Here is a 17,136-nt window from a genome sequence, read left to right as displayed (position 1 = left end):
TCTCAGCAAAGAGGTCAAAATGTGACCTCATCATTGCTGGATATCTCCTGCTGTAGAGGCCAGAGAAGACTACAAACCTTGATCTAGGAAGGCCCCAGAGCCAGCCACACAGCTACGAAGGGAAAATTTGCTTCACCAAATTTATGACTTGAAAAATGCTACAGAAATCTACATGTAACAAAATATTTTCTCTAATGGTCAGCTATGGCAATAACTGACTCCCTACCCACAAGGCCTGGGATTCTAATAATTTGAAACTCCAGAGCTAACAGACTACAGAAAAACAGCAGTGCATTTAGAGATCCAAAGACTGGTAGTCAAATCCTGTTACCTCAGTTGTTAATTTCTGTGTGCCTCTTTGCCCATCAGTGAAATGGAGATGACAATCCCCGCTTCAAACCTTTAGTAGGTTTTCAGTAAATATTTTCTGAATAGATGGGTGGATAGGCGGGCAGATGAATGGACAGTTGGATGGATAGCCATCATGCATATGTAAAATTCTGACACATCACTATACCACTTATAGTATAAGCAAAGGCCAGATTTAGTGGCTTAAAATAACACACATTTACTATTGTACAGTTTCATAGGTCAGAAGTTAGAATGAGTCTCTCTGAGTCAAAATCAATGTGCAGGCAGGGCTGTGTTCCTTCTGGAAGCTCTAGGGGAGAACCTGTTCCCTGCCTCTTCCAGCTTCTAGAGTCTGCCTGCATTCCTAGGCTCATGGCCCTCCATCTTCAAAGCCAGTAATGGTTGATGGAGTCGTTCTCAGGCTGTATCACTATGACATTGATTTCTCTGCCTTCCTCTTCTTTGTATAAGACTCTTGAAACCAAAGAGTCTGGTACATTGGGGCCTCCTGGATAATCGAAGATAGTCTCCCCCTCTCAAATTCCTTGACTGAATCACTTTCCTACAAATTCCCCTTTGCCACAGAAGGTAGCATATTTGCAGTTCCAGGGATTAGGAGTTGGACATCTTTGGGGAGCCATTATTTGCCTATCACACTATAGGACAGGTTTGGTTTCATCGGAAGCACTGCAAGTTACTTCAGAGTTTCTTGATCCTGATTAACCATTAGAATTATCCGGGAGCTTTAAGGAAAACAGATGACTAGAAACCTCATCCAAATTAAATTGGACTATGTGGGCCTGGCCATCGGCATTTGCTAAAAGTACCCTAAGTTTTTCTACTATGGAGCTGGGTTTAAGAGCCGTTTGGTGTCTTCAAGAAAGTGGATTTAGACCATCACACAAACTTAAGTTTGAGGATCTCTTCAACCCCTTAGGTCACTCACTTTATCTTTCTAAACCTGAGTGTCCTTATCTATAAAATGGGCATAATAATCAGGTGAGGGCTACATCAGATAATATATATAAAGTTCTGTGCGCCTTGCCTGGAATATGTGACGCCCTCAATAAAAGGTAGCTATAATCATTAGTTTTATAGAGAAGGTCAAATTATATCTGCAGGTTATGGCAAACATAAATATCCAAAGTGAATATCCAAGGATGTACCCCAAACTAACCCCTCTTGGTCAGACTCAAAGGAGTTTACAGTTCCAACTAATTCTGCTTAGATTGTCTATAAAATGATATAGCTCAGGAGAGTTAGAAGTTTCTGCTGCCCTTTCATTTGGTTCTGCAGAATGGCTGATTTCTCCTTTGTTTTTCTCCTTTTACAGGGACTGGGCCTAAGGGGCAAATTAGCTTAGCATTGTGTTCAGACAGCCAGTTGTCTCCATTTCTCAACCTGTGGGATGGTGTAAATTCAGTCTCAGTCTAGCAAGGTTGCTAAACCTACTTTAAGTCTTTCTTTGAGTAAGAGAATATCAGCCCTGTCCTCTCAAAGATTCAGTTCACTGTTCCTGGGATCTCGAGTCTCAGATTTTTTTCATCAGCCCAGCCCCATCCTGGACCATGAGGAGGGACGTTCAGTCAGAAATGACCCCATGTCTTTTATAGCAGCCACATCCTATGCCACAGAGAGATGAGACTCTCTGCCCAATGCCACCATAAGAAAAAGCCCCTTTACTATCCCATTTTATTTTCATTTATTGCTGAGGATTCAAATGGGCAAAAAGAACCATTCTAATTTTATAATGACAAAAGGCTTGTTAGCTAAAATCCTAAAGGAGTCATCAACTGTAGTACTATAATTATGTTTTTTTAAATTTTACCAGCTTCCAAAATCAAAATAGAGGGGAGATTACATCGTAAGTGAGGGATCTTGCTTTATTAGCTTACTGAGTCAGAAAAAAAGAAAAAGGAAATTACATCATATATAAGAAAGATCTATATTTTTTGTCTTGGATTTTCCTTTGCTAGCCTTTTTCTTTAGCTACTGGGGAACTAAGGGGAAATATTCTATCAAAAAAAAAAAAAGACCTGGTGATTTAAAATTAAAATCTGTGGTTCTTAATATTCAAAAAAGCTAGAGCTTTATGATTCTACTTCTTCTTCCTTCAGTTCTGGAAAGAGACTGACAGCACATTACTGTTGGTGACAACATTTCCAAAGTTAGCATGTCCATGGTATGGAATACTTGTGGAAATTTTTCTGTCCTGTGTTACATAGAAGCAATGTTTATTAAGTTTGTTTGTTTCTGAGAAAATTTAAAAATAGAAAAAAAAGCACAAAGAAATATATAGCAAACATCACCAAGATTTTGTCATATTTTTTTAAGTCTTTTCTAATATAAAACAAATAAATAGTATATATAAAGTTGAAATAGGTCATATTTCTTTCTGATTCCTATTTCACACCATTGCTTCACAAAGATAGCCTCCATCATGATTTTTCTGTGATTCTTTCAGAGATAATTCTTTATCTACCAACCAAGGTCAGTTCTGCTCAACCTGACTTGTGTGGCCAGGACCCCAAACCCCAGAAGATAATGATTGTTCCAATTAAGAGTCACCCACTGCAGCTGACTCAATATTTCACCTCATATTCTGATCTGGTCACTGATCGTGAGAAGATACATTAGGCTTTCTATGTGTGGTCAGAACAGACACAGCCTATATGGCTAGCCCAAGTCTTCTGTTCCCTAGTTCCCACTTGGCCTTCTCAGGGTGAAAAGCCTTCCCCAATAGAAGAGCACTTTAGGTCAGTCTTATTGGATTCAAGAGAAATAATCTTATGAAGAGAATCCAGGAGAATTTCAAGGGCTCTTGACCTTCATCTCATGGATTGCAAATCAGATGGCTCCTGCGGCCAAGCAACTGAACAATGAACAATGAACAATGAATGTAGTGACAGCAAATTATGGAGGTTCCATGAAGCTCCAGCTAATTGTTGCACTGAGAAACCAGAGTTTTCAAGAAAAGCCATAAATCTAAATGGTTATGAGAAATCATTCTAGTTTTCACATTTCCCCATTTTTTTATATATTTAAAGTTTTATATCTATAGAAAAGCTTAAACAACAGTGCAGAGAAGAACTATAATCCCTTCAGCTAGATTCACCCAATTTTTAACATTGTGCCACATTATATGTATGTCTATAAACGATTTCCCAAACCATTTGAAAGTAAGTTGTACAAATCATGACAATTCGTTCCCCCAAAACTGAGTATGTATCTCCAAAAATAAGAGCAATCTCTATTTTTAATCATAATGCCATTGTCAGATATAAGAAAAGTAATATCTTTATCATTTAATTGCCCATATAAACATTTCTCCAATTGTCCCAAAATTATTTTACAATTTTGTTGTTATTGTTCAAACCAGGATCCAATCAAGATTTACACACTGCATTTTATTCTCATGTCTCTTTGGTACCCTTATATGTTTCTCAAAATTATTTTTAATTGTTAGTAATGAATAGGGTTTATATGAATTGTGTATGTGTGTGTACACACCCACACTTCACACATAGGCAACAGACCAGATTCATACTGAGGAGTATCCTTCTGCGCTGACGTACAAGGTATGATCAAACAATATGGTGAATGTTTAAATAAAAAAAAATTATTACAGTAAAAGATACATTGCCATTAATACCCTCAAAATACTCCCTCTCACTTCAAATATACTTATCCCATTGTTCTTGCCACTTTCTGAAGCAGTTCTGGAAGTCCTCTTTTGTGAGTGTCTTTAGTTGCGCTGTCATGGCTGCCTCGATGTCCTGAATCATTTTGAATTTGAGGAAGAGCCAGAAGTCCACAGTGTCAGATATGGTGAATAAGGTGGATGAGGACACACCATAATGTTTTTGACAGACATTGCCATATATCAGAAGTGATGTGTGACATGGAGCGTTGTCATGATGGAGGATGATTTACTGCACACTTTAAAACACACCTTCTCTCACCTGTAGCTCAGACCCAACTGACTGCACCGAACAAGTGGAAACTTGTCACACACTGTTACTAAGGTTTAACATGCCACTTCCCATTTCCCTGAAGATCCCTGCCTTTCCACTGGATGCCACTCGGCAGCAGCATTCACCATATTTTGTGATCATATGGAAAAGCTTCGTGTCACACTTCGCTTCTGGTATGGCAATTTCTGTCAAATAAAACATTACAGTGTGTCCTCTCCACCTTATTCACTGGATCTGGCACCGTGAGACTTCTGGGTCTTCCCCAAAGTCAAAATGACCATGAAAGGTAAACATTTTGCATTGATTCAGGACATCGAGGCAGCCATGACAGCACAACTAAAGACATGAAAGAGGACTTCCAGAACTGCTTCAAAAAGTGGCAAGAATGGTGGGATAAGTGTATTTGAAGTGAGGGGGAGTATTTTGAGGGCCATTAATGGCAGTGTGTCTTTTACTGTAATAATTTTTTTTAGTTAAACATTCAGTGTATTGTTCGATCACACCTTGTAGCTTGTCAAAAGTTCCACTTTCAAAAGCATAATCAATATGGTTTTTGCCTCCATCCTTATTAGTGTATTCACTTATCAGGCATGGAAGATTAGAGAGAGAGAAAGACAGTTCCTTCTTTTACTGCTATTTCTTGAATGCCTTAGCACTGATTCTGTGCTAAATCTAAGGATGAATTAGATGAGAGTCACTTGGGAGAGGGAGTTACTTACAAGCACCCAGTGCTGGGCTCCAGCATAAACATACTTGCACATTTTTTATTATTATTTTATTACTTCTGCTTGGACTTTTGTTTTTTCAGTTACAGTTGACATTCAATATTATTTTATATTAGTTTCAGATGTACACAGTCTTTAGACACTTACATGATTTATGCAGTGATCCCCCGATTAGTCTAGTACCCACCTGGCACTATACATAGTAGTTGCAACATTATTGACTATATTCTCTGTGCTGTACTTTACATCCCTGTGACTATTTTGTAACTACCAATTTGTATTTCTTAATCCCTTCACCTTTTTCACCCAGCTCCCCAACTCCCCTCCCCTCTGGCAACCATCAGTTCATTCCCTGTATCTATGAATCTGTTTCTGTTTTGCTTGTTAGTTTATTTTGTTCTTTAGATTCCATATATAAATGAGATCATATGGTATTTGTCTTTATCTGCCTTATTATCACTTAGCATAATACTCTCTAGATCTATCCATATTGTTGCAAATGGTATGGAATTGCACTTTTAAAAGCACCTTCAGTTATTCTTCTGAACAGTAAAATTAGAGGACTACTATTCTACATACACATAGATAAATTAACAATTTGATCCTACACCAGGCAAGTTCTAGTGTAACTAAGAGATAAAATGTTATCCTATGGTAAAATAAGTACTCTGAGAAGCCCAGAGGGAGGGTTAAAGAGGGCTTTGGGGTGGGGGGTGAACTCTGAGTGGAGTTTGGAGAAAAAGGTTGGCTAACCAGGTGAAGAAATAGGGGTAGAAGGAATGAAAATGAGAGAAATCAAAGCTGTGCCACATTCAACTGGAGAGTAGCAAGGACTGACAGGAGAAGGAAAGTCTCATATACCATATTAAGGAGTTTTAAGTTTCTTTTTTTTCCTGAAGGTCTGGAGAGTCACTGAAGGGTCTCAAGCAAACGTGACCCAGTTGATCACAGAAAGATCATGCTTGAAGTCCTCTTTCGTGAGTGTCTTTAGTTATGCTGTCATGGCTGCCTCGATGTTCTGAATCCATTCAGAATGTTTACCTTTCATTGTCATTTTGACTTTGGGGAAGAGCCAGAAGTCTCACGGTGCCAGATCTGGTTAATAAGGTGGATGAGGACACACTGTAATGTTTTTATTTGACAGAAATTGCCATACCAGAAGCAATGTATGACATGGAATGTTGTCATGATAAAGGATGCGATAAAGACACTCACAAAAGAGGACTTCCAGAACTGCTTCAGAAAGTAGCAAGAATGGTGGGATAAGTGTGTTTGAAGTAAGGGGGAGAATTTGTAGCAAGATTAATGGCAATGTGTCTTTTACTGTAATGAATTTTGTTTTATTTAAACATTCACCATATTTTTTTATCACACCTCTTATATCCACAAAGTAATGTGTGTGTGTGTGTGTGTGTGTGTGTGTGTGTCTGTGTGTGTAGATACATAGATAGACAGATAGATAGTTCATTAATAAATATCCACATATTAAGGGTACACACTAGATATATTTTATTGTTACCTATTCACAATGAAAAATTTTGAGTTACCAATCTCCTGTATGACTAAAACTCAGGAAAGAGAGACTCAAGAAAAAAAAAAAAAAAAAAAACGTGGAAAGTGGGCACGGGTCATATACGCCTAGTTTTCAAAGATTGCTGGCATCTTTCAAAAGGTTTTGTCCCTAATAGAACCCCATATAGCAGAACCTCTGGAAGTTGTTCACGTCTCTTGTACCTTTTCATATTTTGAATGCGTTTTTTAGAATTTTAGAAGATAAGAGTTAGAAAAATCTTTGATGTCACTCAGCTAGTTTTCTGCTTTTCTGAGAAAAAAGAAAGAACAGGTTAGAGGAAGGAGTTTGGGGTCAGAGGGTGGTAGACTAAAGGGAAGTAGAGAAAATAAAACTTTTTCACACATTAACCTACAGGTTGTAATGTTTCTCTGATTTGTGTGCAAAAGTTTTGAAGGGAAGAAGGGGAAGTTGTTAAAGTCAAAGAAAATAAGCAGAGCCTGTTTCTTGGCTTCATTCCTACGTGATCCATTATCAACCTAATTACCAATATGTCTGGGCATAAGGTAGTTTCTGACAGCAGACAATAAATTCTCTCTAGGAATACACCCCTTTGATGACCTGTGATGGCTTAAAGACAAAGCTCCTGACAACCAGACGTATAGCAGCAGGGCCATGGTGAGCTTTCACAGGGAGTGGATTCATTTGTGCATCATCTTCCCCTCCTTAGTGTGGAGCAGTAGCGAAGCTTGGCCTCTCCTGCCAAATGCTCTCCCATGCTGAGCAAACAGAAGATTGAAGCCTGTCCCCATCCATCTTCACACTACACCCAGATCCTCATAGGAAAGGAAGCCATCAGGATTGTGCTAAAGCCTAACTTCATGCCAAATCATTTTCATTTCCAAACACATTCGTGATTTGCTTTCTGAATAAGTCACTGGAGGCTTTAAATGGAACCAGGTCACCTCTCCTCAAAAGGTGGCTAGATTGGCATTTGGCTTTGTGTCACTTACTCCTTGAAGAAATAGGGTATTAACTTTATCATTGTTTTTAATTGAGGGGAAATGTCTTATAATTGCTAAAGCGTAAGAACAATAATAAGTACAATATTTTAATTTAGACAACAAAAAAGTAAGCATATTAACAGGCCATAGGTATAAAGAGGCCAATGCTGCAGGTAGTAATTATACTGACTAGATAGAAATAGGGTAATATTTCTGGATCTGAGTTAGAGGTAAGCATGGGATGAGATAGGGAGAGTGCCTGGATTATAAAGACAGAAATTTTAACATACTAAATAGATATTGACAGTGGTCATAATGAGTTAAGTAAGCTGACCTTCCCCATCCTACTACATAGCTCAATAATTTTCCTCCTATGGTATTTATTTCCTTGTGTTGCACAATAGAGTTGCACAGGATGGGGAAGAAAAAGCCTAGTATTCAAATGCACAAAGAATGAACTATTCTTTGAGACCTTCATCATTTGCTTAGAATTGCTCTTGTGGGGGCGGGAGAGAGCCCTAAACATTTAATAAAATATCCAGAAGCATTGAGGTGTTAGCTATGATTCTGTAGCAGATGTAATATAAGCTCTACTATTTAAGAAACCTTTGAATTATTTTATTTTATTGCTCAGGTTTCCTTGTAATTTATGAAAAGCTTTAGTGAGTAGGTATAAATTTAATGAAAAGTAGATACTCAAATAATAACCTAGTGTTACATTACTGGTTTCCTTTAAAAACATAATGCAAGTAATTTTTCCAACTCCACCTTTTGTTAACACCATCTCAAGAAGTATTATATGTGAAGAAAACTATGCCCCTCATATTTTGTATCCTTTCCTCTAAATGAATGGAAAAATACTACTGCTTAAAAGTCTTAAATTAATTTGCTGGTTCAGAAAATTGGTTGCTTACTGTAAAATAGGTTTACACTAAGAACAACGCTTTTGCTTTTGCATTTATTGATTATAAGCCAGATAACACAGAGTGGCATGAGGAGAACCAAATGGAATTTTTATCATCATTATTTTGTTATTGCTATCAGATAATAGATTATTACACATACTTTCCTTCGCGAGGAGTGATTTTATGAAAATAGAAAAAAATGAATATTAGTACGTAATAAGGTCAGCTCAAGATAAGATATGTTTGGGCAAGTATCTACATATCATTATGTTACTAAACTCACCTCATGGCTTTTTATTTGTTTTTATTAAATCATCAGATCTTTTCAGACACTATTAGTGAGCAATGCTACCATCCAACTCAAATTAAACATTCCTTTTTTAAAAAATATAATCTTTGTAAGTGTGTAAAATTCTTCTCTCCCATTTGAAAAGTAAAATTCATTTTTACCCCTCAAAGGTATAAATTGCTGGACTCGCCTTTTCCTGGGGTAAATGTGTAAAAAAAGCAACTGCCCCACAAACCAGGAAGCTGCCCTCAGCCTCTAATAAAGTAATTCATTCAACAAGGTTTATAAAATGCCTTTGGTATGCCAGGTACTATACTAGGAATCAAAGATAAATAAGCTGCAGTCCCCACCTTTAAATAGCTCAAGTTCTAATGTGAGAAACAGTCTTGGCTCCAACAACAAAAAGATACTACTGAAGCTGGAGGAAGGATACCTTACCTGGTCTTGAGGGACTGATTTCAGAAGGAAATGATGCCTATACCAGGCTTTGGGGTGTGAATAGGAGTTAACCTGGTGGGGGTGGGGGGAGGGAAGAGTGGAGGTCCATTCCATGAAGGCATAACAAATTCTGGGTTTTTGTGGATTATGTTTTATTTTGTCACCAGAGGGAGGCTGGTGACTTTAAAAAATTAACACTTCTTCTCTTTCTTCATTCTTTTTCTTTTCGTCCCTCATAACCATCCAACAAAATTCAGGGAAGGTGGCTCCCTGGAGTCAGGGCCCAGGCTCCTTCTGTCTTCTGGCTCTGCCGTCCCTAGTGAGTCACCCTAGTCATCAATGCACCAGATGGCTCAGGCCCACACAGCAGTGTCACCAGCAGGGAGGAGAAAGCACTTCCCAGAAGCTACAGAAATCTCTCCTGCTTTGATTCCATTGGCTGAACTTAATCATATGTCCACTTCTAGTGGCAAGAGGGGCTAGAAAATGTCCTATTTTGATTGGTGGCATGCCTGTCTCAAAAGCAAGAATTCTCTTACTATAGAACAGATGTTGGCAAAGTTTTTCTGCAAAGGGCCAGGTAGTAAATATTTTAGGCTATGTATAGTCTTTGTCATGTATTGTTCCTTTTTGAGGTTTTCTTTTTTTTTTTTTAAACAATCCTTTAAAAATATAAAAACCATTCTTGGCTTGAGGGCTGTGGAAAACAAGCCATAGGCCAGATTGGGCATGTGGGCCGTAGTTTGCCAACCCCGCTGTGGAGGAAAGGAGGATTATACAGGGAGGAGAGTGGCCATCTCTGGCATGACCTCTATGAGATTATAAACCACTAAGAGGAAGAGCCTTGTCTATTTCACACTTCTGGTCTCCACATAGTGTTTGGTCCATACAGTAGGTGCTTAATGTTCATGACTGATGAATGGAAGGCACGAAGGAAGGAAGGAAGGAAAGAAAGAAGGAAGGAAATATAATTTACCAACCACAATTTGTTAAAATCCCACTTTGCCCCATGGTAGTCTCAGAACATGGATTTTCATTTGAATACTCCATTTTCTCCAGAATATTCCACATGTTGCAGCACCCTGTTTTTGTTTTTGTTTTTGTTTTGTTTTTTGAAATTGTTTTAAATTTTCAAATATACTTGACATTTAATATTATTTTACATTAGTTTCAGGTGTACAGTGTAGTGGTTAAACATTGATATAATTTACAAAGTGGTCACCCCAATAAGTCTAGTACCCATCTAACACCATACATAGTTATTACAATATTATTGACTATATTCCCTATGCTGTACTTTATACCCCTGTGACTGTTTTTAATAACTGGCAATTCGTACATCTTAAGACAATGGCTTATTCTTCATGGTTTCCTTGACACCTAACCCAGTGCCTTGACCAGAGTCAATACACAATAAAAATTGCTTGACTTAATTATTAAACAAATTCATTGTAATTTTTTGAAAAGTATTTTAAATTTCCTTCAATGATAGATTTTCTTTCTTTTTTTATTTTCAGGTGTACAAAACAATGTAATAGTTAGACATTTACACCCCTCACAAAGTGATAACCCCCTCCCCTAATCTACTACCCCTCTGACATCATATATAGCTATTACAATTTCATTGACTCTATTCTCTATGCTGTACTCCACATCCTGTGACTATATATATATGTATATATATTAAATTATAGTTGACATTCATTATTGTTCAACCTCAGTTTCAGGTGTACACTGCAGTGGTCAAGCATCTACATCATCCATGAAGTGGTCTCCCTAATAAAACAAGTAGTTGGAGCACCCTATTAACTGACAGCCCCCACTCCTTGACCTCCACTGCAGGTGGACAACCCTGGGTTTGCAAGCAGATTACAGAACCAAAGGCCTTACGGTTTCCTGGCCTGAATGCCCTGGTAGCAGGTGGGAGAACTTTGTTTGGGTTTTGCCCTTTTCAACATCACATGCTTAGTGGGAATGTCAGCAGAAGTGGCCAAGCTGTATAGACACTTTTTAGTTCCCCTCTTTCTCCTTCTTACTCAATATCCTGAAGACATAACAACATTTTGCTTGTCTGAGTCAGCCTAGTGGGGGGATGGGGGAGAATCACTCAATCATTCCCCTGGACATACCACTCCAGGCAACAGAAAATGCCACAGTTCTTGGATTCTGTTTGCCGAGCAGACACAACAGCCAAAAGTGAGATGGTGCCCAGCCCTTAATCCCAGGAAGACCCATTACATGAAGCCACGCTCCCACCTCATTCTGCAGGAGTCAGGTAACAGCTATGCCCAGATTTCATCTTTCAGATAAATGTGCAATTTTTTCACAGCAGGAGAAGGTGTCACCTTCAAATTCTGTCAGCACAGATTGTGTGAGCTGGAATAACTGAAAGGAAGGCATGTTCTGTTGGAAAATAGCAGAAGAGGTGGACATGAGACCTGAAAACTCAGACGCATTGTAGCCAGAAGGGTGATAAGCAGATTTAAAAAGTGTCTGTCATTTACTGTTTTGTAACTGGATCAGGCCTGTCACATGTTCCTGTTCCAACCTCTGGTGCCACTGCCACTGAATGAAGTTTTGCAGTGAAACCAGATACATAAAACTAGTGGGCACGGACAATTTATTTCCTCTTGGCTCCTGACAAGCGTGTGTCCAACCTTTTGAAGAAGAGGAGCAAATTTCAGTTGCCCTCAAACTTTAAGGTCTGGCAGGGGATGGGGATTCATGTGAAATTTCTACATAGACTAAGGAAAGGGGGCTGCCATCAGCCTTGCCTTCTCAGAAGGAATCCTGACCAACCAGAACAAAGAATGACAAAGTGCTTCAAATCGTCTAAGGAAATCGTTCAGAGCAACAGTAACTCTAAAATCCGGGTAGAGCCTTTGGCCCTCTTGTATAAATTGCTGCCTCTTCTAAAGAATTCACAAGGTCTTCTCTCCCCTTTTTAACTAAACTTGTAGTGAGGTAATTAAAGGAACAGGGTGGGCCTCTTGCTCTGCCTCCTACCAGCTGTGTGACTTTGGGCAAGCCGCTTAACCTCCCTGTGCCTGAGTTTGCTCTCTAAAATAGTGAGGACAATAATAATACTAACCTCATAGGGCTGTTGTGAGTATAAAATTATATATAGTTATTGTGTGCTAATAGATAATAATAGACCATTATTATTTGCCATTTTATGTATTTTGTCATTGGTTAGAGATTAATCGGGGTAGGAAAATAGATGGGTTTATGAACACCAGGCAAAGCCATGGCTGTGCTTTTCTGTCCATGCTGAGACACTGTTAGGAGAGGTTTTATGTCAATCGACGCATGTGAATATACAAGGCAAGAAATTCATGAGAAATGATAGGCCAGGGGCAAGAGGATGAGGATGTTCTTTCCAGCAAAACCACATCTTTAAAAATGTTCTGTTAAAGGTGATCGTGAATATCAAAGTAATTGCAGTGTATTCAAGGGACACCTTGAAGAAGTCAGCCTTCTGTTTCAAAAAGAAAAGGGTGGGAAGGATTCCGTTTCTCTTGGGAAATTATTTTAAAGATTCAAATCCGTGCTTTCTGCTTGTCTTTTCCATCCATAGGTTTAACTACCATTGGGCTTCAAATGCTCCCCAGCTCCTGCCCAAATCCAGAGGCCCCTTCTGGTTTCTCGGGAAATTCTACATGCTTGAAAGTTATGGCTCCCCTCATTGGGCAGTCACACTGTCACCTAGTGGTCTGAAGGCTAAGCGCAGGCGATTGCTTTGAAGCTTTTTCTAGCCTTAATGTGCCTTATAAATCATATTTTCCTCTATTGGCATCCCATGTTAATAAGAGGGAGGGGTCAGGGGAAGTAGACAGAATATTTCATTTGTCTGAGGTGTTATCAGGGGCTGCCTCTGGGTGAACATTTCTAAGAACAAGAATGTGGGGAAAGGACGGTGACTCACTGGCAAGGTTTAGGCTGTGGTCCCAGGGGTTGGCTCCAGAGTCAAGATCTGAGTTTGAAGGGGAGCTCTGATGCTCACCAGCTGTGAGTCTTGGGTGAATGACTGAACTACCTCCGTGCTTTGGTTTCTTTCTCTGTAAAGTAGCGATCACAATAACTTCTTCATAGTTTGCTATGAGCTCCTAGCACAGGAGGCAATTCCCAATGTTATCTGTTATGGTTGTGACTTTTTTTAAGAGCAAGTTGTTGCAGAAGCTGTGACCACACAGGTCATGCAGCGTGGGAGGCACAGTGGGTGTGCAAATAGGAGATCCCAATTCTGGTTCTGCCAGTACGTAACTATGACTTTGGACAGATCACACACCCTGTTTCCTTTCCTTTAAAATGAAGAATTTGAATTCACTGAAGTTTAGAGATTTTTCTTTCTCAAACACTGTGATTCTAAGGTAAGGCTTCCAATAAAAAGACCCATTTTGATCGCCTTTGTTTTTATCAAAGCCCAGGGTCCAGCATGACCAGGCATTGATTTCTATAGTTGCTGACTGATGAGAAGTGGAGGTTAGAATCATCTCTGAATCAACAACTAGGAATCAACCAAGTACACATTTGGGCAGGGATGAGAATGCAATGGAGGCCCTAGATGCTGAAGAATATTCTCCGAATATCCGAATGGCTGGTCTGGGGATTCTTTGATAAATATGGAGAGTTCAGAGCTTGTCTTCTTGGTCTGTCTCTGCTAACCAGCCTCTATAGATGGACAGGAGACCAGAAAAACCATTGAGCTGTAGAAATTCAATAAATACGTATGAATAATATTGCCAAGTCCATGTCATGGGTGTTGGTCAGACTAGTACCTGACCTTGCTTTAACACAAGAGCAGGTTAAATGCTACCAAAGCTCATCTGTTGCATGTGACTAGTTCCCCACTTTGTTCTCCCAAGCCAGGGACAATTCCAGCAGGGTGGGCCAGAAAAGGTCATCATGCGACAAGACTTTCTACTCTTCATCCTAAACCTACCTCCTCCAGCAGGCACTTTGGACATTCATAGAGATACAGACTGAAGGCATTTTGGACCTTTGTGAGGATGGGTTTACTAATTTCTTGTGGCTACTGTAACAAATTACCACAAACTAGGTGGCTTACAATTACAGAAATTTATTCTTTCACAGTTCTAGAGACCAGAATTCTGAAGTCAAGATGTGGACAGAGTCAGGCTATCTCCAAACTTTCTAGGGGAGAATCCATTCCTTGCTCCTTCCAGCTTCTGGTGGATCCAGGAGTTCTTTGGCTTGTGGCTGCATCACTCTAATCTTTGCCCCTGTCTTCACATGGCTTTCTCCTCCTCTCCTATCTGCTCATCTTCTGTATATTACAGGGACCCTTGTCATTGGATTTAGTGTCATCTGGAGTAATCTAGGATGATCTCATCACATGATTCTTAGTTACATCTGCAAAATCCCTTTTTCCAAATAAAGTCACATTCATAGATTCTGAGACATGGGCTTATTTTGGAGGTGGGCTACCTACCATTCAACCCATTTAGAAAGACAAGCAGTCAACATCTGCACCCAAATCTCATTCACGCATGCTGAATCAGGGTGGCTCCTCAAGGTACTCCAGTTCTTGCAATTAAATTTCTGCAACTCTTTTAGCAAGAGTTGATCAATAAAGATGTGAGGATCAAAGCAAGAGAGATCCTGATCCCAATGGTTTTAATCATTTTTGTATCTGAATATGCCACAGGAATCCACGCCCTCCCATTTATAGCCATGGTTTACCGGGCTGGTGATTCTCCATAAAGAAACCCTTAGAGAATCCCAGAAGGATGGGTTGGGTCATATAGCATGTGCAGCTTGAAAAATATCCCCTCAGGGTAAATCCAATATACCTTCTGCTTTCTCTGTCTTCACCTCAAATGAGACCATTCCAAATACTTTTATTTACCCTATCAGTCCAAAAATAACTTTAGTCACTGAGATGTGCTTATATCTCATAAGTAGGTTTTTATTCTTTTTATTCATATTAGAAATTCAGTACAATCATTTAAAATGCTTTAAAGTTTTTAAAAATATTTTGAATTAATTTTTTTCTGGAAAATAGTGTATGTATATAAGCATGATCTCATTGAAGTGCCATTTTCTCCTCCCTTTTGAGTTATTTCCACTTTTCTCTTCTAATCACTATAACTTAGACAAAAAGAATGAAAATGTCTCAGTACGGGAAAATATTGAGGCAATTTTATTACTTACAAAGAGTTTTCATTTAATTCGATAATTCCCCAAACGCTGGTTAGCTATTCTTTTCCTATTTTTTTTATTGTGGTAAAATACACGTAACATAAAATTTGCCATTTTAATCATTTTCAAGTGTACAGTTCTGTGATCTTAAGTACATTCACGTTGTACAACCATTCCCACCATCCACCTCCAGAATGTTTTCATTGTGCCCAACTGGAATTCTATACCCATTCGGCACCAACTCCCCATGCCCTTCTTCCCTTAGTACTTGGAACCTACAATTTACTTTCAGTCTCTATGAATTTGTCTACTCTAGGTGATACGTGGAATCATACAATATTTCTCCTTTTGTGATTGGTTTATTTCATTTAGCATCAACCTTGGTTCATCCATGTTATAGCATGTATCAGAATTCCCTTCCTTGTTAAGACTGAATAACACTTCACTCTGTGTATATAACACATTTTGCTTATCCATTCATCCACTGATGACACTTAGGATGCTTCCACTTTTGGCTGTTGAAAATAATACTGCTATAAACATGGTGTACAAATATTGAGTCCCTCCTTTGGGGTGTATATTCCCAGGAGTAGAATTGCTGGGTCATATGGTAATTCCATTTTTAATTTTTTGAGGAACCACCTTGTTGTTTTCCACGGTGGCTGTACATTTTATATTCCCACCAGAAATGCCCACAGTCCAATTTTTTCACATCCTCTCCAACACTTGTTATTTTCTGTCTTTTTATAATAGCCATCCTAATGGGTGTGAAGTGGTATCTCATTGTGATTAAAATTTTTAATTAAAAGAAAAACATTTTAAAATAATAGTTGAATCTCTTTGTAGTATTTTTAGTCTTAGAAAACCATATGGTATTTAGAAAATTATAAAAACAGGGATTTGGGGTTTGTTTCATTTTTTTTATTTCTAATTTTAAAATTAACCATATATGTGAAATTTGGCTTTAAAATGTGATTATTAGTTCTAATAATAGAATTAGCAATAGGTATATACTACCAAACTCCAGAATTTTTTGCTAACTATGCAAGTGTACCTAGTTTGGGGAAGGAAATGTGGAGGTCATTTGTACCCTGGAATAAGTCATCTTAATAAAGCACAGACTAACTGAGAGAGTGGCAAAGTGCCACATACTAGAACTAGCGCATAAACAAGGAGTCACAGTGTTCTCAGGAGAAAATGAAGGAATGCATGAATGAATGGATAAGTGAAAACCCAGAGCATCTAAAGCCATCAGGCGCTTTGGAAAAGTAGGGGGCGTGGGAAAAGAGGGTGACTAAGTCCTGGGAACGGGATACACACCATGAAAAGCTTGAAATTTCAAACATCACAATTTTAATAAGAAAAGGTGCAACCCACAGTAAAGAGCCCCATGATGACATAGGTGAGAGAAATTACTCATCTCATGGCAGAGTTTTGTTTCTGTGACTTATAAGAGAGAAAAAGTGAGGTAAGAGGTGTGAGGTGATTATATTTTTTAATCCTGATTACTCGATATTGAATGCATTATCTTCAAAGTATAAAAAGAAAATAAATGGAATGGGAATGGAGGGACAGAAGGGAAGGGTTTCATATTGTGATATTCTGTGGAGTTTCAAAATATTATCCATCTCTGTTTATGGAATCTTCCATAACCCTCCATTTCTAATATCTAGTTTTCCTTTCCTCAAATCAAACTCTGGGGCCCTCACTGACTAGCACCTGCCACCTGTCTTGATTCGTTTGTTGAAGTCTTCCTCTTCTAAGCTGTTCTTTTCACA

The 17,136-nt window shown here is 38.7% G+C and overlaps 1 protein-coding gene across 5 annotated transcripts in view; it reads left to right on the top strand.

Annotated features, from left to right (window-relative positions):
* The window catches only part of FYB1 (FYN binding protein 1), a 157,470-nt gene that overhangs the window by 39,497 nt on the left and 100,837 nt on the right, over positions 1-17,136 (top strand). For 2 of the 5 annotated variants that reach the window (XM_074328976.2, XM_074328975.2), the window contains exon 1: positions 11,339-11,471. The exons of 2 other annotated variants lie outside the window; for them this stretch is intronic. The gene's annotated coding sequence lies outside the window, so the exon portion shown is untranslated. Of the gene's footprint in view, positions 1-11,327; positions 11,472-17,136 lie in introns of those variants that run through there. One more of the 5 variants, XM_019737303.3, reaches the window with a different exon arrangement.

This window comes from Rhinolophus sinicus, chromosome 3 (genome assembly GCF_057876585.1).
Source record: "Rhinolophus sinicus isolate RSI-liver-muscle chromosome 3, RSI-T2T, whole genome shotgun sequence".
Lineage (NCBI taxonomy): Eukaryota > Metazoa > Chordata > Mammalia > Chiroptera > Rhinolophidae > Rhinolophus > Rhinolophus sinicus.
This window is presented reverse-complemented; position numbering and strand designations above follow the sequence as displayed.